Below are 27863 nucleotides of genomic sequence, written 5' to 3' on the forward strand. Positions count from 1 at the left end.
GTGGCCCAATATCATAAATGAACGTTTTATTATAAAAAAATGAGTTTAGAGTTGATGCTCCAATTTGAATCAAGTTTAGAAATTAAACATTTCTTCACTTGATAAAACATTGATGATGATAATGTACCAGGAGCTCATATAGACACAGAGATGAAATCCAATTAATAAAGCGAACAACATCTATTTACAAAACATCTATTACGAACTCAGTATTTTGCCAAGTGTTTTTTGATAGAAAGGTGTAATGTATGTTTGGGGTAGACCAAATGAAAGAAATATTATTGAATCAGAATGGGGTTAAATTTTCTAAATGCTGGGGGAGGCTCAACTTGTAGTTCTTACACTCAAGTCTCTCTGGATATTGGTGACTGGTGGGAGATAGCTGGCCAAGCAGGAGAGAGAGGACAAGGAACGGGAAGGGGTCCTTGGAACCTGCCTGTCGTTGGACCATCAGTGCCCCCACAGTGCTCGCCCAGGAATTGCACAGGGTCAAAGGATAATCGGTTCTTTTGCAGATGAGTACCAGGATAAAATGTATTTTACTGATTTTAAAATTCTAATCTGAGGTAGAATAACCAACTTCCTGTTGAGTGTTTATCGTATCCATGAGTGACTTCATTAATACTCCTCATTTTCTGGGCTTGGATTAGCCTGATTCCTAGGCTTTAAAATCATTGTCAGTGCCCAGTACCTCTTAAGCTGTGAAGGGAAACTGGCTGTCTTAGGGTATGCCTTCCTGTGTTTCCTGTGTTTCTTCTGAGGAACAATGCACACTGGAGAAAGATAACCTCCAGAGACAGGGTGAAATAAAGCGCTGGTCCTGACAAAGAGAAGAAAACATCCAGAAGGAGAAAAAGCTCTCATATCCGGTCTTCACTCAGCCTGACCCTGCCTCTGAGTTCTCCACCCCTTTCCCGTCCTCAGAGCATTAGGTTAATTGGTGCCTCCAGTTTGAACCAAGTCTCCCTTTAGTCCCAAAGGTCCTTCCCCACAACAGTGATGGGAAACGCTGGCTTTCTACCATTTAACATACATTTTTATCCCATTACTTAATGTCACAAAAATGGTTGACTGATTTCTCCAGTTTCTTTTTTTTTTTTTTTAAACAGTATAATCTCCTTCAGGGAAGTAGAGTTTGCTTGTCTTAGTGTCATCAGGGTCAGCCCCAGGCGTCTCTTAGAGGAAGAGAGTAGGGCTGGATGCTGGTCGTTCCACTGTCCTTCCTGCTCTCCCAGACCCTCAGGGCCTTGAAACTGCACCCTTCTTTTTCCTTCCCCAAAGCTGGGAGTTAGAGTTTCATTTGACTTGAGAGTATTTAAATGCCAGTCCTCCTTTAGGGCCTCCTATTAGTTTTCAAGTCTCGGTAGCCCATGGCAGTATAGGGCTATGCTAATACAGATGCTTGGTTAAAACAAAACAGAAGTATCTTTCTCTGTATATAAATTGTATATGTGAATTATATATAATGATGTATAAAATATATAATAATAATATATAGTGATATATAAAGTACATGTTTAAAATATACATATAATGTTATTGTTCAACTGAGATTCCGTCATTTAAACTGAAATTTTCCATGAAGCTACCCCACCCAGAAGTAACAATCCTTTTAACTCCCAGAGAACTCTATGCTTTAAGTTCAAGTATGAGTCTAAAAACACCTTATATTTTATTATAATTATTTGAGTATATATATATACAAATATATAAAATATATGTTTGTGAATATATATACTTGTAAATAATACACAAACACACACACACATATTCTGCCTTTCTGCCCGCTGGGTTCTCAGCTTACTAAGAGTAGGTTTCTGTTAGGGGTGGGAGGAATAGCTCAGGGGTACAGCGCGTGCACAAGGTCCTGGGTTCAATCCCTAGTGCCTCCATTAAGGAGAAAAAAAAAAAAAGAGTATGATTCTTTTGTGTTTTTCTTTACATTTCCCAGCATATAGATACTCAGCAAATATCAGTTGAATATATTAATGTCAATATAAAAGCTAGTGCAGTGATTTCAAATAGGCTTCCAAAGTGCTGGACCTCCCAGCGGGAAGCACGCCAGGATATTGATAACATTCTGGGCAGTAATTTCTATTGCCCTGCTCCACCCTTAAGTTTGGCAAAAGCAAATGGAAGGTTTTGTTTAAGGTCTGCACTTAAACAGCATGGACTCATGATAAAGGATTAAGAAATACCAGGATGTAAGAAGGTTAATTGTAACTGCTGAATATTTGGCTTTTCCGTGTTTCATTTGTTTGCTCCATGAAGTAAGCTTTCCAAAGTCAAGCCAGATTTCTTTTCACATCAGTTCCCAGAAAACCTTACTTTATCTGAACAGTCTTTCTATACCCTATACCTAGTGGCCCTTTTTATACAGAGGCCAGAGACAGGTGCCTACTTTCTCCTTTAAAAAAAAACATTTCAATTACAAAAATATTATTTTTCTACATATAACCACTACAAAGATATTTATGCAAAAAGAAAAGAGGACAGAAAAACCACTGTTAATCCCACTAGCAAAAAACAGCCACTGTTAACATTTTAGTTTACATTCTTTGAGATTTTTTTTCTCTGACTCTATAGATGGGGCACATGTAAGCATGGCTTTGCCCCTTTCTCTGCCTCCTCAAATCCAAATGGTTACAACACATTAGTACCACGGGACTTTACCCTCTACCATAGTTGTTTGGTACATCCATGGATAAACACTGACCAAAGCAGGGTCATTCAGAATTACCTTCTCTCTGAGGATGAAGCTGTAATGTTTAAATTAGGGACTGCTGGAAATAATCTTTGACAATGTGGAATAAAAAACAGAAAACAGTTTAGTGGGAAAGAGTTGCACAAAAACAAAAAGAAAAGAGAGGCCCTGATAACATCCAAGCATCTGGTTCCAATTATTCTAAGGCTTGGAAGAACGTAAACTTCCTTTAAGTTCTATAGGTAGAGTGGCTGCTGTGGTGTGCTGCCCAGATCCTCTCCATCAGGAGTAAGGTACCCATTCCCCCAGATGCTGGGAATATCTGTTGCTCATGGCTCGTAGCTGAGTCACTTCCCAGGACCTGTCTTTGGACTAAAGGAGCTGCTTGGACCAAGGTCACATACACTCTCCACACAGGAACAGCCTACATTCAGTGACTCGTTGTTATGTGAGTATTAAGGCCTGGGCTCCTTGCCTCAATGCAGTGCAGCTCCAGAGCTCTGCATGCCATTGACTGTGGCATTGATTATAACTTTACAGTTCAACTTTGCCCTCTGCCCAGTCCTCCTTTTCTCACTCTCTTACAGATGTTGATTCAAAGAACACTGCTAACCTTTCTGTATGCAAATCCCTGTCTCCCTCTGTTTCCTGGGGAGCCTGACTTAAGACAGTGAGTGTGGTAGAGATGTCTAAATGTCCCACATAGTGCGTCTCCTTTCTCCCTTTGTAACATGGCTTATAACGTAGCCTTGTAACAAATCACTCCACCATTATTACTTGACCTAGAGCAAGTGGTTTCTTGGTTTTTGCAACCAAAAGGGTACTAACTAATATATTATCTCCTTATGATAAATTTCTATAAGCAAAATTAATGTTTCACAATTTAAAAATTTTTTCACATTTAAAATTTTAAAAATGTTTCAGATTTTTAGACTTTTCATCTACATTGCAACATCATCCTTCAGAAATACTGCACCACTTTACATTCTCATCAATAGTGTATAAAAGCAATCATTTCCCAGACTATGCACAACACTGATCGTATTCTTTTTTTAGTTATTTATCCAACAAATGTTTATTGAGTGCTTGCTATGTGCCGGGCTGTATCCTGAAGGCTGGGGGGCAATCCCTGCCCTCGTGAAGCTTGCATTCCATGTGTGAAAAGACAGCCAATTGCAAAATAAGTGAGTAAGTTGTATTGTACACCGGTAAGTGGTTAAGTGCTACAGGGACACATAAAACAGGGGGAAGGGGCAGGCAGTGCAGGGGGTGAGGGTGTCCATTTTAAGTACAGTGGTCAGGGACGCCGTCACTGAGACGGTGGCTTTTCAGCAAAGACCTGAAGGAGGTGAAGGATTGAGGCATGGGACTATCTCAGGGGAAGAGCATTTTTGGCAAAGGGGCAGCAAGTTCCAGAGGCTGGATCACATCTGTGTGTTCAAACAACAACAACCAGCTCAGAGGCTGGAGCAGGGAATGGCAGGGGGCAAAGGGCAGAGTGAGAGGAGATGTGGTTAATGAGGTAATGCGGGCTACTACATGGTCCTAGGGAGTGTGGCTTTCTCTAGACAAGATGGAGAGCCACTGGAGGGATGGGAGGGCATAAGTGTTCCAGCTTATGATTCAAAAGGCGCCCCCTGGATAAACAACCAGGTCCTACTGTACAGCACAGGGAACTATATTCAATAGCTTGTGATAACCTATAATGAATAATAATCTGAAAAAAATGTGAGTGGGTATATATATATATATATATATATATATATATGTGTATGTATATATATATATATATATAACTAAATCACTATTATGTACACCAGAAAATAACACATTGTAAATCAACTATACTTCAATTAAAAAAAAAAGGCACCCTCTGGCTGCTGTGTTAAGAAAAGACTGCAGCAGTGGCCCCATCCTCAGGGGATACATAAATGCCTCAAACTGCAGATAGCACTGAACCCTATATATACTGTGTTTTCTCCTATATATACATACTTATGATAAAATTTAATTTATAAATCAGGCACATTCAGAGATTAATACTAACAATAATAAAATAGAACAATTACAACAATGTACTGTAAGAAAAGTTATGTGAATGTGGATCTGTCTCTCAAAATATCTTACTGTACAAATTTAATACTTTTTCCATCTTAACTAAGTACTTATCATGCACTGTGGCTGTAACTCTGCAGTCTGAGGTATGACAGCAAAACTAGCAGGAATTTTTTTTCTTTTTTTCCCCTCTTATCATAGATCTTAGTAACCTCAGTATATGATTTTTTTTCTTTCTTTATTAAGTTGAGAACTTTCACCTTTTCACTTAAAGGAAGCACTGTGTGAATTAGCTTCTCTTTCCCACAAGCTGAAATTGGGGCACAGAGATGCCAGTCCACTTGTCAGTGGTGCTGGAACTGGGGTGGCCACAGGGTGGATGAACCATTTCTCAGAGAAGAATGAAGCAGATGCTTAGAGAGAAGCAGAGGGGAGAGAGCAGGCAAGCTCAGAGAGATGGGGAAGGTGCTTTGGTTCCAGGTAAGGTTTTAGTTCCCAGTTCCAGACTCTTGTGTAGCCTTATTAAATCTCCTACCTCTAGGGTCCCGTTTAAATCACAAGTATTGTAATGAATTTCCCTTTAATTAAGTTGGCTTCTACTGCTTACAAATGAAAAAGCCTAGCCTGAAGCAGTAATCTTGGCAAAATACTTTGAGTACAAAACCACAAGCAGAATCCCTAAAGGAAAAGTTTTTTAAAAATCTGTCCTCATAAAAATTAAAAATATCTCTAAAAAAATTACAAACAGTATTAAATTAAAAGAATAACTCCAGATAGAGAACTACACATATTTGATAAAGAGCTACATTCTTAACATCATTGAAAATCATAACAGAAGGTAAATATGCTAATAGCAACATCAGCAAAGATCTTAAAATAGGCCACTTCCAATAGGAGTACAAACAACCAATTTATATATAAAATGTTCAAGTGCAGAACAGAGGACAATGAAATACTATTTTTGGCCTAGCAGTTAGGCAAATTCTCCTAACTGGTCTCACACCTCAATTTTGCCTTCACTATTCCTTAGTCCTTCCTTATATGTGGTTTTGCTATCCGTGGCCAACCTCAGTCCGAAAATATTAAACGGACAATTCCAGAAATAAACAATCCCCAGGTTTTAAATTGCACACCTCTCTGCGCATTGTGATGAAATCTCCGCCAGCCCGCTCTGTGCTGCTCGGTCCCGCCTGGGATGTAAACCATCCCTCTGTCCAGCACATCCCGCCCATTAGTCACTCAGGAGCTGGCTCGGCTATCAGATCAACAGTTGGGATATGGTGGTGCTTGTGTTCAAATCACCCTTATCTTACTTAATAATGGCCCCAAAGTGCAGATGATGCTGGCAATTTGGATACACAAAAGAGAAGCCATAAAGTGCCCCTCAAGCTGCCCTAGTTCTTGTTTCTGTTAAGCCTGGTCCTTCAATTGATTTTAGGACTCTAAAAGCCACCCCATGCCTTCTAATACATTTCCTTTGTCTTTGAGGTAGCCAGAATAGGCTTCTGGGGCTTGTACCAAAGACCTCCATCTGCTAGGTGGCTCTTGTTTACTTCTGCCTGGTTGGCCTGCCCTCTTGTCCTGTGAACAAATCCCACCCATCCTCTAACCACTTTCCCGCTAGATACTATCGCCTCCAAACCAAGATCTACTCTTCTCATCCTTTGCGTGTATGCAACAGTAGACCCTCCCCACCCCCCACCTTTCTGGCTAGCTTTAGTTTCAGTCAGGTTTCTGTCACTTATGACCACAGTCATTGTGTGCCAATCTCCCCATTGTCTGTCCTGGACACACGTACCAAATGCCAAGCATGAAGCCTGGGTATCAGCAAGTGCTGAGTAAGTAAATCAACTCCTATGCTCCTAAAATCAAAGACATTTTTACAAATCTCTAGATGACAGAGAACCGGAAACATTGCTTTGAGCGGCACGGTGGTTAAGCATATCTCTTCTGAAGCCAGACTGTCCGGGTGTAAATCCCAGCTCTGCCGTTTATCAACTCTGTGATCTCAGGCAAGTTATAAACATCTCTGTGTCTCAGCTTCTTCAACCCTAAAATGTGGATGATAATAGGACTTAAAAAGTGGTTATGAGGATTAATTTAGTTACTTTACAAAAAGCATTTAAACATGCAAGTGTTTTTTTTTTAATTTTTGTTTTGTTTTGATGCTGATAATTTTTTGAATGATATAGTCAAGAATGAAAAAGAGTTTGATGTGCTCTCAAAGAATGATATGCTAAAACCCCGATTACTAGTTGTGGGATCTTAGATGAAATGGCTACTCTCCCTGAGAATCAGTTTATTATTATTTAACCGGGCACATCTAAAGTGCCATAGTCTGGCTCAAATAATTAGAACACAAAGTGGTTTACAGAAGTTCATCTAATAAAGACCCTGGCATGGGGTTAGCTGACCACAAGCTCATTTTGAGCTAGTAGAATGGCAAGGCTGTCATAAGACTTTCAAAGATTAGGCAGCCTTGCTGGCAGTAGTGTCAGTTAAGGAAGATTACAACCCTTGGGTCTTCGCTCAGCGCTCACCAGGTGGGAGTACACATTCAGCACTGGACAGGCTGGAGAGCGTCTGGTGGAGAATGAGGAAGAAGTGAGGGATGTAGCAACCATGTAATTTGAGGAACAGTTGAGAGCCTTCAAAATGCTTGTTCGGAATAACAGGAGGTTCAGAGAAAATGAAATAACAGACACTTAAAGCGTTGTCCTGTGGTGGAGGGATGGGACTTCATCTGATGTGCTCCAGAAGCGCTGGGCAGAAGGTCCCGGTGGTAGACCCTAGCTCAGCGAGGGGATGTGTTCTTTACCCACAAGAGCTGTCTGGTGATGGAGAGTGCTGCCTTACAAAGTGACAAGTCCTTTACCCAGAGAGGAGCTGGGTGAACATGAGTTTAAGGACATAATAACAAAGAGCCTTCAATATGGCAGGATGGGTCATCCATGATTACTCTGTTTCATTTCACATGCTGAAAAAACATGACTCTACTTTTTGTTGTTGTTGTTGTTGAGATTTTGTTTTAGATTTAAGGAAGGTCAACCAAACACAAGAATAATGGGTTGCAACTTTTGAAAAGTAGAAGCAGCTGCATATGTTGGTTGCCTTTGCCTTAAGGGGCGTGGAAAGAGCCCTGGCTGGCCCCCGGAGCAGCCTGTCCCCAGCTGGTCCTGACTTCAGGGCTGTGCCACGTGATGGGCAGTGAGTCTGCTTTCACAACTTCTGACACGCGCAGTCACAGCCTCAGAAGGACCTGGAAGAAGCCTGGCCCCAGCGTGCTGTTAAGATGAAGCCTTATGAATCCATCCACCTGAGTGTAGTTTTTCATTTCAGTCACATCCCTCTCAGCCGTGGAGGCCTAGAAGATGGAGTTAATAGTACAAATCCTGTCTGCAAGTACATTTCTTTCTGAAGAAAGAGTTGCCAGAATGTTTGCTCACAGAACAACCACTGGCTAGTGAAGCCCATGCTAAGTAAACACGAGGGGATTTAATGAATCAGGGGGCCAGAATTACTCTGTTTACTCCACAGTGAAAGTGGTTTACTTTTTCCTTAAAAAATAAAACAAAACAAAACAAAAACTAATTTTCTTCCATGCAAATACTGCTCTATCTACATGCTGCTTTTTAAAAAAGAAAAATTATAGGAAGATAGTATATTAAAAGACTATTGTTTAAAAATCTATTTCTTGTACATTGTAGATTCAAACTCAAAAAGCAATGAGCAACAGCCCAAGGACACTTTGATATATCTTTTGTAGGAAGAAAAGTAGTAGGAAGAAAAGTAAATATCTTGTAATACAGAAATTCTTAAATGCCCTTGTTTATCCAAAGAGAAGCGGCAAGAGGTGTCAGTCAGTGAATCATTTTAACTCTTTGGGTCTCTATCATTGCTTTCCCTGGAAATTTTTTATTTGTTTGGGGGTTGGTTTTTTTCCTGATTATCAAAGCAATGTATAATCATCATTTACAAATCTGAAATATATGGAAAGTTGTGAAAAACTTTCTAGGTTCAGAAAAATGAATATAAAAACAAAAACAAAAAAATGCACATTTTAGGTGGTTGGTTTTACATTTACTAAATGTGCCTGAGCGGGCCACACTCACAACACTTCTGACACCAAATGTGTTGGATGTTTTTCTCCACCAACTGGTTCTTCTATTCTCCAGACACCAACTGGGCGTAGTACAATTCAGTTCAATTCTGACCCTAACTATCTGGAGTTAGCATGCAGACCCCTGTAGGACTGCCCAGTCAAAAGTCCCAGACTATCTGTCACCTGTTCTTCTGATTAACCAACTGGCTATTAATAGGGGGTTCTCATGACCCTCTTCCTCAGGTTTATTAGTTTGGTAGAATGGCTCACAGAACTCAGGAAGGCGCTTTACTTACTATTACTGGTTTATTATAAGGATACAACTCGAGAACAGCCAAGAGATGCACAGGGCAAAGTATGACACAGAGCTCCCACGCCCTCTCTGGGCAGGCCACCCTCTCAGCACTTTGGTGTTCTCATCAACCTGGAAGCTCTCCAAACCTGTGGTTTAGGGGTTTTCACGAAGGTTTAATTATGTAGGCAAGATTGTGAAGTCATTGACCACTGATGATTGAATTCACTCTCCAGCCTCTTTCCCTTCCCCAGTCAGGGGTGTGGAGGTTGGCAGAGCTGAAAGTTCCAACCCTTTACTCATGCCTTGGAGACCAGCTCCATCCAGAAGCCATCTAGGGGCCTCCAGATACCAGCCACCTCATGAGCATACAAAAGACACATCACTCCCCAGAGGTTCCCAGGGTTTTAGGAACTGTGTGTCAGGAACTGGGGACAAAGACCAAATGTACATTTCTTATTATGCAACAGTGCTCCTTTTAAAAATATTTAAAATGCTCTAATAGTAGGTGTTGACTGGTTAATCTTCTGAGGATCTCAAAACAATTTGTCAATATCCCTTCTCTGACCGTAAAAGGGCATAGTGAATCTTCCAGATTTTAAAAGCATGCTGATCCTTTCAAACTCTTTGGATCCTCACACTGGTTCATTCCCTGGTAAGTAGTCTCAAAGAGGCAATATGCTGATCCAATCTATGCTTATAACTTTGGTGACCCTTTTGCTGGAAACAGATTCTGGATTAAAGGCTTCTGGGCCAAATGACAGAATGGCAGAACTTAAAGACCATCAGCTAAGTACCTGGTTGATTCATTTTAGTTAAAGTTGTTCTGCTAATGGGCTTTCCTTCTCTGTGTGGTTACAAATACCAGGCAGCTTAACTAACACTTACTGGCAACCCCCGAGCCTGGGTGGCGTTCTCTAAGTGTGGTCCTGGCGAGCAGCATCAGCACCACCTGGGAACTTGTTAGAAATACAAATTCTCAGCCCACCTCACACCTACGGAATCAGGAATCTGGGGTGGGGCCCAGCAATCTGCGTTTTAACAAGGCCTCCAGGGGATTCTGATCGATGTTAAAGTTTGAGAACCTCTGCCTTAGGTGCTCCCCCATGGAGAACTGGCTCTAATTGACTCTCAACTACAATCACATGTGTATCTGGAGCTGGGTGGCAGTTACATGGGGACATAAATTCATAAAAACTCTCCAAGTTCTACACTTAAGATGTGTGGTTTTAATTAGACCTAGATGTTTGTTTTTTATCACAGCCAACTGTATTTCTAAGAAAGCTGATTGGGAAAGCTGGCTTGTCTCTGTGAACGAGGGTGGTCAGACCCAGGGACCTTGGCCAGAGTTAGTGTTCTCTAACCAGTGGTCTCTAGATGGGCATTCCACAGTACCGACAGCCAAGGTGGCCCGTTTTCAGGGACCCCAAGGGATTTACTGACATCTTTTGGCAGTGAACGAATCCCCAAATGACAACCTAAACTTGTTCCGTATCATCTTGGGTATGTCTCCCAGCTGTGGGGCACAGATACAGGAAGCCCCGACGTGACACCTGGCAGCTGGTTTGGTCTTCCAAGCTGGGGAACGGAAGCAGCAGAAATCTAGGAAACAGGGATAAGACTCAGCTGATCCGGGCTCTGTATATATACAAGATTTGAGTAAGAGAGAAGTCACAGCCAAAAAACCATGAATCACACAAACAGCGAGAACAGACCTGCTCAGAACAGCCTCTCTTCTGCTGACAGGTCCTCCGAAGAGCGTAAGAAACAGGGAGGAAGGAGATGGGTCAGGAAGGGCCCTGCAGCGCCACAGCCTCTAGCCGGCGTCTGTCTTCTGTCCCGGCCATCAGGGTAAGGCGCAGACCCCTGAGAGCCACAGGGGCAGCTCTGCACCCAGTCTCAGAACCACAGAAATTCTCTGCTTCAAGCCTGAGGCGCCTTGTGCATCCTGAAATGAAAAACATCCAGCTTCCAGCCCCAATCCCGACCTACCAAGAACTGCCTTCTGAATAACCGCCCCTCCTCCACCCTTATTTGGGAAACTCACGCTAGAGTTCGCAGGTGGGCCCACTTGTGCTAATCCCCGCACTGCCGGGCGGTGCGAGCCTGGCGCGGTGAAGTTGAAGAAAAGCCGCGCCCGCAGGTGGACCCGGAGGCTAGACCTCGCTGCGCGCATGCGCACAGCTGCCAGCCGCGCGCGCCCGCCGACTTCCTCAGGGTTGTGTCTGCGGTCAGAGACCTGGGGAGTTATGCCAAATCAGAATTTTTTCATCCAAGTGCTCCCAACAAGGTATTTTTCAGTGAAATGCCCAGTGAAATGGAAACAAATTTTAAAATCACTCCTATTTAAATCAGTGAAATTTCCCTTCATTTCTCAGACCCTTTCAGGCTGGGAAGCAGGTCTCTGCATTTCGGGTTCCAGCTCCTACTCATTTTGTTTCTGATGCTTCCAGTTGCATAGTTTCCCTTTGGTGGGTGCTTGTTAGTTTCTTTGCCTACTCAGCATCCAAACTTCATTTTTATATTGGGAGAGTCTTCCATTGCGTAAGTCTTGGTGAGGAGAGGCCTCCCTCCCACTACAGAACCTGAAGGGGACCCCTATCTCCATCCCCTGGGGGTTAGCATGGGCCGCTGGGGACCTGAGCTCAGCCAATTAGATGTTGCCACCTGCGGCTTTAACTCTTGAGCGATGTTGCAAAGGTGAAGGGACCACTGAGAAATTATTTACTGGGACAAGAGTGCAGTCTGAGCAAGTGTCCAGGGGTAACAACCAGTGGCAGCTTCCCAGCCACATTGTCCTAAGATGTGATCTTGTCAGCTAACTAGTCAGGGCTAGTTTCTGTTCTCGGTCCCCTCTCCCCTTGTATGAGGTTTGGGCTCCTTTTCCCAGATCCCAGGGACAGCAGTCATTGCTGCCAGGGCAGGCCCTACCACCCAGGACCTCAACCCTGCTGCCGGGGGCGCTGAACCTGATTGGCAGGAGCTGGCTTTCCTGGTGACTCCCAAACACCTTCTGTTTGTCTGCTGAGAGCCAGTGTTCAGCTTATTTTTGGGAGGTTTTATTCCAGGCATAACTGTTTTCAGGCAATTCAGAGATACTTCTCTTTGTGTGAAAGCAGCACATTTGGCAACACAGGTTGTGCAAGAGGGCTGCCGTAGCAAATTCCCAGAGGCTGGGTGGCTTAAAGCAACAGAAGTGTCTTCTCTCACAGTTCTGGGGGCCAGAACTGAAACAAGCTATGGGAGCTCTGAGGGGGGCCCTGTTGCCTGCCTCTCCCTTGGCTTCTGGGGTTACTGCTGTGATCTTTGGCATTCCTGGGCTGCGTCACTCCACTGGCTCATCCTTACCAGCCTCCCTCTCTGTGTCTCTGTGTCTTCTCCTTTTCTATCACTGTTAAAAGGGAAGGTTTGGAGAAAACAATGTGAAATGAAGATGGCCATCTCCAAGCCAAGGAGAGAAGCCCGGAACAGATTCTCCCTCACAGCCCTTGGAAGGAACCTACCTGGCTAACATCTTGATTTCAGACTTCCAGCCTCCACAACTGGGAGACAATACATTTTGTTATTTAAGCCACTCAGTTGGTGGTGACTTGTTACAGCAGCCCTAGCAAATAAATACAGATGCCATCCCCAAACTCTCCTAGGGCCTTCCCAGCAGCCACTGCCTTCCTTATTATTGGACAGAATTTAGCCATCACTAAACTCTTCACTGGCAAAGGGCCTGGGATTACAGTGATTGATTTAGGTTGGGGCCAGAGTTCCCTGAAGCACATGCATGCCTGCTTCCTTAACAGAGTCAGGACTGAAGGAACAAAGAAGAGGGGCCGGAACACTAGTGGGTAGACGATGCCAGTATCTGCTGAACCACCTGAGGGCTCTGTTCTAATGACTTGCTCAGAATGCTGGCTTCTGTATTGTTCTCATCACTCAGGTTCCATTGGGTCTTGAGGAATACACACACAGAGATTACTTTCATTAATGAAAAATTTAGTAAGGATACCCCAGAACATAACTAGAAGAGGAATTTAGCATTTTAGGAAAGAACTCAATGGGCACAGAGAGAAGGGATCACTCCCTTCTACTGTATCCTGAGCTGTTTGATAATATCCAGAAATATTCAGCAAAAACAAACTCTCACAACCAATGTTTGAAATTAATTAGCTTTCAAACTTTATTTCTTACTGCTCCAAAATACTTTTGACCCCCAATCTCCCAAACAAATGAGGAAAAAGCAACAATAAGGTGAACAGCAGTTATGAGAGTCCCCTTCCAACTATGTCCAGGACAGTGGCCAGCAGGTTCGCTGTTACCAGTCACCCCAAGGGACAAAGCAGGAAAGCAAAGGCAGCTCCAGAGGAACGTGTGACGTGGGGGTTTTTCCATGGCTTGTCGGTTCTGTGCCTAGACTCTCCTCTCACTCGTTCCTAAATTCCTCTCTCCTAAGCCCCAGTCTCTGCCAAGTTTACTAAGTTTCTTTGGCACGAGTATTCCCGCTTTCAGGGGAAGTGCCTACTTCCATCCTCCCCTTCCCAGGGGACATTTGGCAATGAAGAAGGATGGCCTAGTCCCTAAGCTGTCATCCTGTCTTTGCTGGTATCCCCTGAGGTCCTGTCCCTCTAGTGGGCTAGAGTCACCTGGCCTGTGGTCACTGAATATGGATGTTGGTGAGTCTTCCCTCAAGGTTTTCTGAGACCCCATTGCTCTGATCCTACATCTCTTTTAGGCTCCCAAGTCTCTCAGTGCTCCTTGCCCCTCCTTTGGAGTCCAGGAACTCTTAGCTGCATTCTCTGCCCCATTCTGGAGGGTCCAGGCCTCTGGGAAGCTGCCGTGGGAAACACATACATCTAAACAGCTCTCTCATCCACTGCTAATCCCCGTCCTGGTATCATTCCAAACACAGGGCATCTCTAGGAGAATTGTAACTTTCTTTGCCATGTACTGGAAGACAGGAAACAAGTCCATCTGCTTTGAGTTTCTCCTCACCTATCTACTGGTCATCGTCACTCCCTTATATCAGAATGTCAGCCTCCAAGTAGGGGTCAAGGAACAGGCTCTCACATGTGCTAAGTACACATGTCCCCAAATATTCCCAAGCTTCTCCTCAACTCAGGAGACACGACCTGTATGTCACATTCTGCAGTTTCTCACCTCAGGGGTTCTCGGTACATTCTATAGCTAATTTTCCAGGCTTAACTCTAAGCATTTGGAGGTGTAGCAAGAATCCTTGTCTCATTCAAGCACTTAGTTCTTGCAATAGAAAGCCAGCCTCTCATTAGTGTTTTTTTCCCCTACCACCGGCTTTAAAACATCTTTTTAGAAAGTCAAAATTGAGCTCTAACTTCTTTGTTCTAAACTGTGTCTATCGTTCCTCTGTAGGTCACACACCTAGAAAACTATTACTGCTTTAATGGTTAGCGTGAGAGAAGTAGGGTAAAGAAATGAAGATTGTATAATTTAGCATTAAAACATTAGCCCGTTATAGAATCCTAGCTCTGCTACTTTCTGTGTGACCTTGGGAAAATTATTTATCTCCTCAGAGCCTCAGTGTTTCCATTTGCAAAATAGACAAATACGACCTGATCCATGAATTTGTTGTGAGAATTAGATGAGATGATTCATTTAAAATGTTCAGTGTAAAACTTAGCACCTAGTTCTTGCTTTTGTAGACACATACTTACACCTCAATTCCATTTTGTAACAAGGCAGAGTATAAAAGAACAGTTATAAGGATGTACTATGTATTTTGAACAACAATGAGGTAATGGTATGCGTGGCAAGCACTAACAAGTTGCAGACTCCTTCAGTCCACCAGAAAACTAAGCCATCGGAGTGGGTTAAACCCCCAGAGTTGAAGGCCATCTCCAAGGCACACCAACACTTAAAGGGCAAACATACAAAGAGAAAAGATGGAAATGAGAGAGTGGTGGGGGACCAGGAGAGTGTGATGTCATCGAAGTCAAGGGACAAAATCACTTCAGTAAGGGAGGAATGGCTACTTGAGGTAAATGCTGCCAAGAAGCCCCAAGAGCCCCGATTCCATTTGGTTGAGGAATAAATGGCGGATAAAGAACTGGGGACAGCAAGTGCAGACAACCTTTAAAGAAGGAAAAGAGGGCTAAAGGTAGAGGTGGACACTGAACAGGTTCGAGGTTTATCTGCTTTTAGGGCAGGAGAGCCATCCCACTTTAATGAAGCTGGGAATGCGTCAGCAGGGAGGGAGGCGCCTGGAGACAGGATGGCAGAGCGAGGACCACCCTGAGGAGGCCTGAGGAGAGATGCCAAGATTCAGGTGGAAGCATTAGGCCCAGGCTCAGCGCAGGAGAGGACACCTCTCCTATCCTAACAGGACGGGAGTCTGTAGCTTCAGTGGCAGGAAGCTGAGTGAGTTCCCATCTGATGGCCCCTCTTTCCCCTGAGAAGTCATAGGCAGAACACCTTCAGAAGGATGGGCTGATGGATAAAGGCTTTAGTGGAGGGGACTCTTGGGGCTACACAGAAGGGACACCGCAGGGCTCACAGATACATCCAGTGAAACAAACGATCATGGCATGCTAGTTTTGAAAATAAAAATTTGAAATTTGGGAAGGATATTTTTCTGGGCTTCAAAGTAGAAACATCCCATTGGCCATGTAACCACAACAGAACACATGCATTAAGAAAGGAGTATTCAGTGGTAATTGGTGCAACAGGATTTTCTCTGCCCAACTTTTTACAGTTATAGCCCCCCAAACCCAACTTTGGAAACCCCTTAATATTTTAATATTAAACTAAAGTTACCTGGTAAAATAAACTGATAGTGAATTGATTCCAAATTTTCTACAAGGAACTTGTGTTCTCCTCACTTTTAAAATATTTTCAACTACCACTAGGTGGTGTTTTGTTCAGTTAATTCAAGAGTAAAATTTCTTTTGATTCCTGTTTCGGAAGGAAATGTACTGAAAAGTAAACAAGCTACCAACTGCATTTCAGTCCTAATATTTACTTTCCAACTAATTCCAATTTTCTAGACCAATTATGGTATAAATGAAACCTTTGCTTTTCTCAATACACACTGTCCTGCTTGTCCTTAAAGGAAGTGGAAATAAGTAGGTCTTTCTTTTTGTCCCCTTTAGCCCCAGGGAAGGGAGTGATGCAGAAGGCAAGTCCTGTATGAGAGAGAAACACGAATATTCACCTGACTGAGAAATCACTTTGTATTTACAATCCTTGTACCTTTTTAATAAAAATTAAATTTTCATATTTAAAAAAATCAGATTTCCCTTTAAAGATACTTACTAGCCTTTTCAGTCCCATTTAATAGTGCCTATCATTCCTAGACATGCCACATCTTCTGCAAATTCATTACTAAAGACACTTTGTTAAAAACTGAACTTGTCAATCTCTTGTGAAGGCACTCCAAGCTGTTAGAACAACTATTTAAGTAGAATAAACACATTTTTCTTTCTCATTAGAAATGGTGAAATAGGATTTTAGGTACCAACCTGAAGCCTTGCTTTCCCTCTATGTCTGTCCTGGGTTTGAACCCTAAGCCTGCTACTCACCAGCCCTACGACCTTGGACAAGCCTCCTGACCTCTCTGTACCTTGGCTTTCTCACCTGTAATACCAATATCTGCCCTGCCCCACCTCTCGAGTTCTTAGGGTGAACAGATTTTTTTTTAAATGTTATAAAGTTTTTGGTGCAGGATGCTTGATAAATAGCAGATATTAAGTACAAGTGCGTTCTTCCTTTCAGATTCATTGGTCTTTCCACCTGAACATTGAGTAACATACAGCAGTTGTGCAGGACATCTGCTCACTGTGCTCCCTCCCCCAACCCAGGCCCAGTGTCTCCCCACCTCCATCTTGTTGTGTGTCCCCGGGGTTGACTTGTGTAGACTCGATGAACAGGTTCCTTTGTCGTCTGGCTGCTGGTTGAGTTTGGCCAGTGGACAGAAGATTGGTGGGAGGGTGGAGAAAGAGGTGGGGATGTTTGTTGGTCCAGGTCCCTTCCTATGGGGGCCTGTGGGCTGGCTGCAGCCCTCTGCACACAGCTCTCTCTTCCTCTGGAACTTCCTTGGTAGCTACTCACTCTCACTCTCCGTGCCCTTGCTTTGACCCACCCCAGTCAGTCAGCTTCTAGGATCCTTAGACCTTCCTCTTTGTACATAGTCCCTTTAGTAAATTCTCACATTACCTAATTTAAGTGTGCTGTCTTTTTCCTGCCGGGTCTCTGTGATCCAGGATTTCTGCTCATTTGGAGGCCACTACAGGGAGTATCCTTGGGCTCTTTATTACTTGGGGCTTCTGTGTTTCTCCAGAAATCGTGATGAAACTTGGACTGAACCCAAATTCAAGGATCTGTGTGAATTGGGAAGCCTCCCCAGTCCTTCCCCCAACTAGGTTCTGCTGCTTTCTGTGCTCCTGAGTCCAAATCTCCTTGGTGCAGCTGTGCATCAGACCCAGATTCCTTCTCCGTGGTCTTAAGAAACTCCAAACATATTCAACATTGTGTGATGCTCTGTGATTTTGCTGAAGAGTCGGGGTGACACAGCAGGGACCCCATAGTATCACACCCAGATTTCAGCTATCATTACTGTCTCCCAACACCTGACCCCTCCCAAATGGGCCCCCATGATCTCTCATCTCACGTCATCCACCTCCCACGCTCCCAGCGTTTCTCTGATTGGAGCACCCATGACAGCTCTGTCTGCTTTCCCCAGTCCTTTCTTCTGGAATTCCAGGACACAGAGTCATCTCATCTTGTGACCCTTGGGGAAGAAAAGCAGACTCAACAAAGTCCTGAGGTCACCCAGTGGGCTCCACACTTAGGCTAACTCCTTCCCTAACGCCACTGACAGATAAACCCCTAAGATCCCACAGCAGATATTGGAAGAGCGGACAGTTTGGGAGCAGTTGGCAAGAAACAAACCAAAGCACCCAGGGAGCCGAGTGTTTACCCCACGACGCTACTTGATGGCCACAAGCTTGGTGGACTTAGCTTTCCCCTCTGTGCACCCAGTAGCCACTTTTACACAGTTTAAAGGAGCTCCTCTAAATCAATGATTAAATATCACCACCACCACTCCCCGAAATAAACAAAGAACAAAATCTGGCTATAGGAGGGGCCCCAGCCCAGGGCTGTGGATACTTAGCCCAGGGACTCTTCCTCTTGGAGCAGGAGGTGGGCTGGTGGTGAGGTCCTGGGCCTGGAGCCTCTTTGGCTGGGTGATGGCAGGTTACTGCAGGCTTAGAGCTCACAGGCCCAGCCAACTGCCAGTGACAACTGCATCTGGTTAAGGGTCCGAACATGGCTGAAGCAGTGTGGGAGCTGAGAGGCTGAGAGGATGCTCTGCTGGTCACTGGCTGCCTCAGCTCCTGCTGGACAGTGCTCTCAGGCTGCTGCCCTCCCTGCCCTGGCTTTGCCTCAGTCACCCGCAGTGAAAGCTGAGGTCAGGTGGGAACATTTAAACAGGCTTAATGAGATCCGCACGTTGTTAGAACTTGGAGCTGAGGCCCCTGGTTGCCCGATGAATTCACAGGTGTAGGTAGTGTGCTGCGGGAGGGGCACAGTTTTCTCTAACACTGCAAGGGTCTCTGGCCCAATGAGTGGAGTTTGATAGTAATGCTTGCTACAAGTTAAAAAAAAAAAAAAGAGAGAGAGAGAGAGACTTAATGAGACTTTCCTGAGGGTCCAAGGATGGTGGAAAAAGTACCACACAGAGGGGGAAAAGGCACAAAGCAACAACAGCAAAAGCCTTACTTCTACTCAGGCCCAGACCTTCCAGGGCCACTAACCTGGAGCCCCTTCCTCACTCTCAGCCCACCCAAGGGAGGAGTAGTTCACGCCAGGCATCTCCATCCAGGCCCTGGAGTGCACCTCCCATTTCCTGGGACGCGTCTCACTCCAGCCCAAAGCCTTGTCTCTGCGGGGGCTGAGCTGTTCCTAGAGTGACTGACAGTGGAAACATTCATCTCATCAATGGAAAACCCAGTCTCCTCACAGAGCCTTCATAGATGCAAATGAATAATTACCCAATAATTACAAGTAGATTTCTCAAATTCTGGGCTGTTTTATCTAATATAAGAGTATGTTTGGAACATCAAAAGCTGATTTGAATTTGGGTGTTGTAACAGCCTAAGTCCAATTCCTTTTCAGTCTCTAAGAATTCAAAATTCTTGGGATCTAGTTTATCCAGGGTTCACTTTATTATAACATATTTTGGTGATGTTCAGAATAGAAGGCTTGTTTATATATTATATATATGTGTATATATATATAATATATATATTTTACCATTTTGAATGTTTCTGTCTCATTTAATACTTTAGATTTGAATGTTCCTCAACCCCCAATTTTATTAGTTTGCATTTCCCTAATGTATTTTTTTTGTCTCTTTTTCAGCCTTTCTCTCTTTCTGTTTTATACGTATCTGTTGTACAGAGAATACAATTGGAGGTTGGTTGCTCTTTCACTCAACTTTATTATGTGGTATTGTTGGTTTTCCCTCTCACTCAATTTCACAATTTCTGCTGAATTAATATTTTTCTGCATTAATGCAGGTGACTCGGTGACTTCAGGGCCTCAGGCCCTTTTAATTTTATTCCTCCACCACCTGTACGTTGTGAACCTCATCTGTGGGGTCACCGTGGCTCAGCTCCACGTGGACATCGCAGCCAGGGGAAAGGGAAAAAAGGAAGGGCGTGACCCGGGAGTCGCACACGTGAATTCCATTCACTGGATGAGCCTGAGCGCCGCCACGTGCCGCCGCCACGTGCCGCCGCCACGTGCCGCCGCCACGTGCCGCCGCCACGTGCCGCCGCCACGTGCCGCCGCCACGTGCCGCCGCCACGTGCCGCCGCCACGTGCCTCCGGGCAGCAAGGCGGTCTGGGAGACGCCGGTGAGCTGAGAGAGCGCCTGTCTCTCAGATCTGCCTCCTCGCTTCTAAACTCGTTTTTGATGCTGGGGTCGGGACTCTGCAAACTACACTTCTTTGTCAGCAGACTTTGTGGTGCGTTCCAGCAGGGGGATTCCGTCGAGGGAAGCTGGAAGGTAGGAGAGGGGGTGCTGCTTCCTTTTTTGCTGGCTCCCCTTTTCGTGTCGCCCCAGGAATTGGTCCCCATCTCCCAGAACCGAGGTGTGGGTCGCAGCTCTGGGGGACCCTTTCTCAACCTCTAGGCCCTACAGCTTCGGTCTCTCCTCTTTGTTCCCCCAGCCCTAGGAGTTGGGGCAGTTTCCTGAAGTCATTACCTCTGTTTTCCTTCCCTGAGTGCTTTTGTTTTTTAAGAAAAAATATGTATGTAGGATACATTCTGGATTCCTGGGTGTTCAGAGATGTGTCTTGTAGTGAATGGGTACACACGTCACCTTTGTCATGTGATACAGATTTAAGATAGTTTCATTGGCGAAAAAGAAAACCTTACAAACAGAAGGAGCGCAGGGCACCAGTGCCCTGAGCTCTCATTGTTTCACCGAAGGGTGGCCTTGGGGCAGCCTAGTGGGCGGGGCGCCTGGACTGGTTTCCAGGAGGGGAGGCCTGCAGTGCTTATGTATTTATAGGCAAGACGGGAGGAAGTGGGGACACTTGGTGGATGTAATTGTGAGGTCTCCCGGTGGAGGAGGCTGAGAAAGAGCCTCCAGAACTCAGCCTTTGGCTGTAAGCTGCTTTCCGCTGGGCTGGCTCAGACCCGCTGAAGGGGCTGCTTTTTCAGCCACTGCAAGAGCTGAGGGCATGAACCTGCAGGGCCGCTGGGTGTTTATCTCCTCAGTGACATTTGCACTAACGTATCTGAGATCATGTGGCTGCATGTGCGGTTCTAGGGTCAGAACACCGTGAAAGTGACTCTTAGATACTAGCTGGAGTTTCTTGTGTCCTTGAGAACTGTATGAGATCAACTTAAACCGGAATTTTACATCCTGTGCGTTTCCAGAGCCATACCCAAGATTTCTTCAGATGCCGGGAGGGTTTGTGTCGCATAGTGGTTAAGAGAACCGGCTCACGACCTAAACTGCCTGTGTTTAAATTCTGACTCTCTTGCTTGTGTGACCATGTGACCTTGGTTACTTAGACTTGGATCGCCTTATCTGTAAGACAGGAACATAGCACATCAACTGTGCCGACCAGATCTCTCCAGTTCTCCTCTTCTGGCCCCTTGTGCCTGGGTGAAGCTATGTGACCAGTTCTTGGTCGTGTGTAGCGATGGTATCTGTGATCTCGGGAATTGCTGATTTAAGACCCTCAAGAGCTCCCTCCCCATCCCCTCCTACTTTGGCGTGGTGATAAGCAATGTTTAAGATGACAAGAATTGTTCAGTTTGCACACACAAATGAAAGGGAATAGAGAGCACCTTAAAATTTAAGGCCTTAGAGGTATGCCTGCCTTCCTGAGATCTGGGGACAGAGTACAAAGAGAGGTATATATACAGTTGTCTAGATATTTGAAATTTATAAACAGAGGTAAAAAAATATTGAAAATCATGTAAAGCTGTTTTTGTAATGACTGAGAGTCAACAAATGTCACAGATGACTAATAATTACTGCATGTATTTTAGGTGTTCTTCGGTGGGTCAATAATATTTACATGTGTAGGAAAATTGACACAAAATTTATGACATTTGATATAATTTTTATTTTAATAAAATCACTAATTATGTGGATATAATAAGATTTTACATTACTTCTGTTCTCTTGACAGTAGTGATATAAAGGGTTAAAAGTAAAGTAATTATGGGCATTTGACATTACTGGGAAATGATACTTTATTGTGCGAGAGTCTGCCGAATTCACGTTGAGAGAAAAGATTTAACAAGTTAGTCTTTTTCTTTCCTAAGCACTTCCATTCCTCCAGTCCTCCACCCACTCTAAACTAGTGCCCATCTCTGACATCCGCAGTGATAGCCTGCGAGAGTTCATGACTCTCTGATGTAGTTACTTTGTTGTGATGACATATGAAAGAGGTGTGAAGTGTATTCCTGGAGCCTGAATGGTGTAAGTTATGAGAGCAGCTGTTTAGGGCTATGAGTTATGCTGTGCCAGGGCTGAGTATCAGATGGTAAGTGACAGAGGGACTCTCTGAAGAATGGAGCGGAGGGAAGTAGCCCCTCTTGTTGAGGTCTGAGAGGACTAGAGTGGCAGAGTTGGAGAAGCCACCTGCTCTTAAACTCTAAGGGACATTAAGAAAGGGTGTAATTGTTAAAGGCCAATCAATAATAAACCCAGCAACAAAGAATTGAGTCTTCTCACTTATGTCTGGTGGCTCAAACTGCCATGATGAGAGAGAAAGAGAGAGAGAGGTCTGGGAGTGAGACATTAATGTTGTAAACTAGACTTAATATCTTTGGAAAGATCTGAATAGGCTGGGTGTGCCTACTGGCTTATGACACCGACTTGAAGCAAATAGATCATAAGCCAGCTGAGATTTTGAGAAAGCTATATTGCAGAAGAATCCATGAACCTTGGCTAAAAAGATTTTCACAGTTTGAAACAATCTCTGGGCTCCAAATTTGGCACAGGCAGGAAGTAGGCTGTGAAATCTTAAGACTCCCAAGGAGGACGTAATCTCCAACACTCACCACGATGTGGCCAAGGAGAATAATGGACATGCAGGAACCTCCAGAAAGGTGATCCAGGGGCAACAAAGGATAGAGGAATCCTACCAACAAGTGGAATGAGGTCTAATCAAGGAAATTCCCCAGCTGCAGAAAAGAGAAGAATCCTCACAGTGCCTGCCCATCTGATTTAGTTACTGCTGCAGACCACTGAATGCTGCGTGTCCTCTGTCAGTCTTTTTCTGGAGGGGGAAGTTTCTGTTGTGGTTGTCCTCTCCTTGACTTGTAATGGCACAGTGGGAGTGTTGGGGGTCTGAGAGAAGGTTAACACGTCCATCAGTTTCTGTGGTGCTGGGTCACACGGAGCCACATCCATATCTGATAGGGCTGTGCCAGTTCAGCCCTGGACTCACCTCTGGACTCTGAACTGGATGCAGTAATTTGCTGGGACTAGAGTTTTTCTTCCTTTGGGAGATGAAAGTATGTTCAGTGTGGGAAGAAGAGTGTGCTCAATATTTGGTGACCAAAGGGGTGGACTGTTGTAGAGATGACCACCTTCTATTGAAAAGTGTGCTCTATCTCCACAGCGTAGAGATATTGCTGGAAAGATGTACAGTCAGTTCTTCTGCCAAGGACTGGAGTTTTACTGGAGTCGTGCTTTCCTGGCTCTGGCTTTATGATGGGAGCCCAGTGCAATCTCTCACTGCCAAGGACATCTAACTTCAAATCCAACTCTCTGCTGTGGGCATCCTCTTTCTTTATGGCACTCCCCTTGCTTTATAGCTCAGCTATGTATTGAAATATTTTAAATATTATATGTAACATTTTAATGTATTTTTCTGTCCTCATTAGCTGTATCTGTGATCTTGAAGTTCTCCTAAACAATAGCAAACATACTAAAAGAAAATTCCAAACTTCCAAGAAAAAATGTTGAATTAAATCACTGGGAAAGCAGAAGCATTAATTTGATTTTTCTTTTAAAATATGTTTATCTTATCCTGTGCATCTTTTTACAGTTGTAATTGGACTGTAAATTATGATTTTAATGTTTGCATAATATTCATTAGGTTCCATACAATATTTTTGTAGTGAATTTCCTAGTGGTTTCTGCTTGCTATTCATCAAGTAGAACATAAATATAATACACTAATTTACAGTTAGATACATCTGACCTTAAGAGCTTAAAGTTAAAATTTTAAATTCCTAACTAAATTTCCTTCTAAATAGAATTTTCCTAATAGACTTTCCATTTGGGAAAATACAATGTTTGTTCTTCTAGTTTCAGAAAGAGGTTCTGCTATATATTAAAGATAAGTTGCTTAAGTTGGGTCCATTTTGGTTTCTCTTGAAGGAGTATGATGTATGATGTATGATGTATGATGTATGATGTATGATGTATTACGTATTACTATATCAATGTTTTTTCTCTGTCCAAAAGAGTGTTTGTGTTTCACTCAGATGGAAGACATAGAATCTCAGAAGCATACTGAATGTGGGAAAACTGATCAGCAGTGGCATGTCAGGGTGTAAAATCACTGGCTACTTGTTTCAAACACTGTCCAGCTGAATCTGCTTTTGGTGTAAATATTTGCCTGTATTTAAGATGATGAATAGCCTCAAGAGAAGTAACACACAGGGACTGGGATTTGGTCATGGAGTTTTAAAAGGCAGGTTGTTAATACTGGTAGTGAGCCACTCAAAAAAGTTCAATGTAATTTCAGTAAAATGATTTTCTCCCTGATATTTATTTATTGAAGTATAGTCAGTTACAATATGTCAAGTTCTGGTGTATAGCACAATGTCCTAGTCATATATATATATTTATTCACTTTCATATTCTTTTAAAATGATGTTTTTATGTAATATTTTTATTTTAAATTATGACACATTTATAGAAAATTAGACATGAGAAGTGAAACTGCTGAGTGTTAGGACGTCACCAGCTTTATAAAGTGTTATAAGGTTGCTCTTCAAAGTCATGGCACCAATATATGCTCCACCAGCAACAGAAATGTTCTTACATCTTCTCCCAGTGGTTGGCCACATCTGATTTATTTTTCCAATCTGATGACAAATGTTTATATCATTTTGTTTTTATGTACATTTCTCTGATTATTATTGGGTTGAATCTTTTTAAACATACTGTATTTGTTTGCTGTTTGGGTTTCCTTTGTCTATTTTTTTTTTGTCCTTGTCTGTTTTGTTCATTATTATATTTGTTTTTTCATATTAATTTATAGTTTATAGAAGTTATTTAAAGAGGATGTTATTTATACCCCTTTTTTTAGTAGTTGCCCCAGAATTTATAGCATTCATATTTACCTAATCACACTGTATCTTTAAACAAGATCATACTACTTCATATTATGTATAAGAACCTTAACAACAGTATTATTTCAGTGTCTCCTTCCATCTTTTATGCTGCTGTGGTCATATATATTATTTTTGAATATGCCATAAACTTATAATGCATTGTTATTATCTTTATACAGTAAATGATCTTTTAGAGTGATTAGAAATAAGGAAAAAGGTCTTTTATATTTACCTTCATTTTATCCATTTCTGGAAATTTTTCTTTTTGTTGATTCAAGTTCCTATCTGTTACCATATTTCTTCTTCCTAAAGGACTTCCTTTGACATTTCTTGCAGTGAAATTCTGAAGTTAATATATTCTTTCAGTATGTGCTTGTTGAAAAAAGCCTTTGTTTTTCCTTCAACTTTGAAAAATATTTTCATTGAATATAGAAATGGATTCATCAGTTTTTCCTCCAGCAATTTAAGGAGACACTAAAGAGGCTCGCTTAGTTTCTTGGACAAGAAATATGCTGTGATTCTTACCATTTTCCTCTATGTAATTTTTCAATTCAGTTGCCTTTTTTTGCTCAAGTTGTATGAGTTCCTTATATATTTTGATATTAACCCCCTATCATATATGTGATTTTCAAATATTTTCTTCCATTCAGTAAGTTGCCTTTTCATTTTGTTGATGGTTTTCTCTGCTGTGCGGAAGCTTTTTAGTTTGATGTAGTCCCACTTGCTTATTTTTGCTTTTGTTGCCTTTGCTTTTGGTATCAAATCCAAAAAAATTGTTGCCAAGACCAATTTCAAGGAGCTTGCCACTTACGTTTTCTTTGAAGAGTTTTATGGTTTCAGGTCTTTATGTTCATCGATTAATCCATTTTGAGTTAATTTTTGTGTACGGTATAAGATGGTGGTCCAGTTTCATTCTTTTGCATGTGCCTGTTCAGTTTTCGAACACTGTTTATTGGAGAGACTGTTCTCCATTATATGTTCTTGGCTCCATTGTTGTAAATTAATTGATCATATATGCATTTCTGGGCTCTCAATTCTGGTCCATTGTTCTGTCTGTTTTTGTGTTTTGATTACTATAACTTTGCAGTATATAGCTGACCCTTGAACAAAGTGGGGTTGAAGGCACTGACCTCTTGTGCAGTTGAAAATCCTCATGTAACTTACAGTTGGTCTTCTGTATCCAAGTTTCCTCCATATCCATGGTTCTGCACCCGTGGATTCAACCAAATACAGATTGTATAGTACCATAGTATTTACTATTGAAGAAAAATCTATGTATAAGTGGACCCATGCAGTTCAAACCCATGTTGTTCAAGAGTCAACTGTATTTTGAAATCAGGGAGTATAATGCCTGCTTTGTTCTTCTTTCCCAAGAGGGCTTTGGCTATTTGGGGTCTTTTGTGGTTCCATACAAATTTTAGGATTGCTTATTCTATTTCTGTGAAAAATGCCATTGGTATTTTGATAAGAATTGCAATGAATCTGTAGATTTCTTTGGGTTATACAGACATTTTAACAATATTAATTTTTCTAACTCATGAGCATGAAATAGCTTTCCATTTATATGTATCTTCTTCAGTTTCTTTCATAAGTGTCTTTATAGGGTTTCCAGCCTACAGGTCTTTTACCTCCTTGGTTACATTTATTTCAAGGTATTGTTTTCTTTTTGATGTAACTGTAAATGGGACTATTTTCTTAATTTCTCATTCCGATAGTTCATTATTAGTGTATAGAGATGCAACAGATTTTTTATATTGGTTTTATATCTTGCAACATTACTGAATTCATTTATTCTAATAACTTTTTGATGGAGTCTTCAGGGTTTTCTATACATGATATTATCTGCAAATAGTGACAGTTTCACATTTTCCTTTCCAATTTGGAGACTTTCTTTTTTCTTGTCTAGTTGCTCTGGCTAAGACTTCCAATATTATACTGAATAAAAGTGGCAAGAGTGGGCATCCTTGTTTTGTTCTTAATCTTAAAGGAAAAGCTTTCAGCTTTTCACAGTTGAGTATGATGTTAGCTGTGGGCTTATCATTTATGGCCTTTATTACATCGAAATATGTTCCCTCTATACCCACTTGACAGTTTTAATCATAAATGGTTGTTGAATTTTGTCAAATAGTTTTTCTGTGTCTATTGAGATGATCATGATTCTTATCTATATTTTGTTAATGTAATGTAACACATTGATTTGCAGGTGTTGAACCATCCTTACATCCCTAGAATAAATCCTACTTGATTGTGATGTATAATCCTTTTAATGTATTATTGATTTCAGTTTGCTAATATTTTGTTGAGAATTTTTGCATCTATGCTTATATTAGACTGTAATTTTTTTTCTTGTGGCATCCTTGTCTAGTTTCTGCATCAGGGTAATGCTGACTAGTAAAATGAGTTTGGAAGTATTCCTTCCTCTTCTGTTTCTGGAAGAATTTGAGAAAGATTGGTATTCTTCTTTAAATACTTGGTAGAGTCTACCAGTGAAGCCAACTGGTACTGAATTTTTGTTGTTGGGAGGTTTTTGATTACTGATTCAATCTCCTTTCTAGTAATCAGTCTCTTCAGATTTTCTGTTTCCTCATGATTCAGTATTGGTAGTTTGTATGTTTCTAAGAATATTTCCATTCCTTATAGGCTGTAAAATTTGTTTGCACGTAATTGGTCATAGTAGTCACTTATGATCCTTTGTATTTCTGTAGTATCAGTATTAACATCTCTTTCATTTCTCATTTTGAGTCCTCTCTTTTCTTGGTGAGTCTAGTTATAGGTTTTTCTGTTTTGTTTCTTTCCAAAGAACCAGCTCTTAGTTTCAATGACCTTTTTTTTTTTTTTTTTCAGTCAGTCTCTATTTCATTTATTTCTGC

The 27863-nt window shown here is 42.4% G+C and overlaps 1 protein-coding gene and 1 non-coding gene across 2 annotated transcripts in view; one reads left to right on the top strand and one right to left on the bottom strand.

Annotated features, from left to right (window-relative positions):
• The window catches only part of CHN1 (chimerin 1), a 192883-nt gene extending 181557 nt beyond the window's left edge, over positions 1-11326 (bottom strand). The window contains exons 1-2 of the mRNA XM_074363914.1: positions 11201-11326; positions 10869-11101 (exon numbers count right to left, since the gene is read on the bottom strand). The gene's annotated coding sequence lies outside the window, so the exon portion shown is untranslated. The remainder of the gene's footprint in view (positions 1-10868; positions 11102-11200) is intronic.
• A 7291-nt stretch (positions 11327-18617) lies between these two features.
• LOC123618495 (small nucleolar RNA SNORA62/SNORA6 family) lies at positions 18618-18771 on the top strand. The gene has a single exon (XR_006726938.1). It is a non-coding gene; the product is annotated as a small nucleolar RNA SNORA62/SNORA6 family (small nucleolar RNA).
• Positions 18772-27863: the final 9092 nt, after the last annotated feature.

Source organism: Camelus bactrianus, chromosome 5 (assembly GCF_048773025.1).
Source record: "Camelus bactrianus isolate YW-2024 breed Bactrian camel chromosome 5, ASM4877302v1, whole genome shotgun sequence".
In the NCBI taxonomy this organism is placed as follows: domain Eukaryota; kingdom Metazoa; phylum Chordata; class Mammalia; order Artiodactyla; family Camelidae; genus Camelus; species Camelus bactrianus.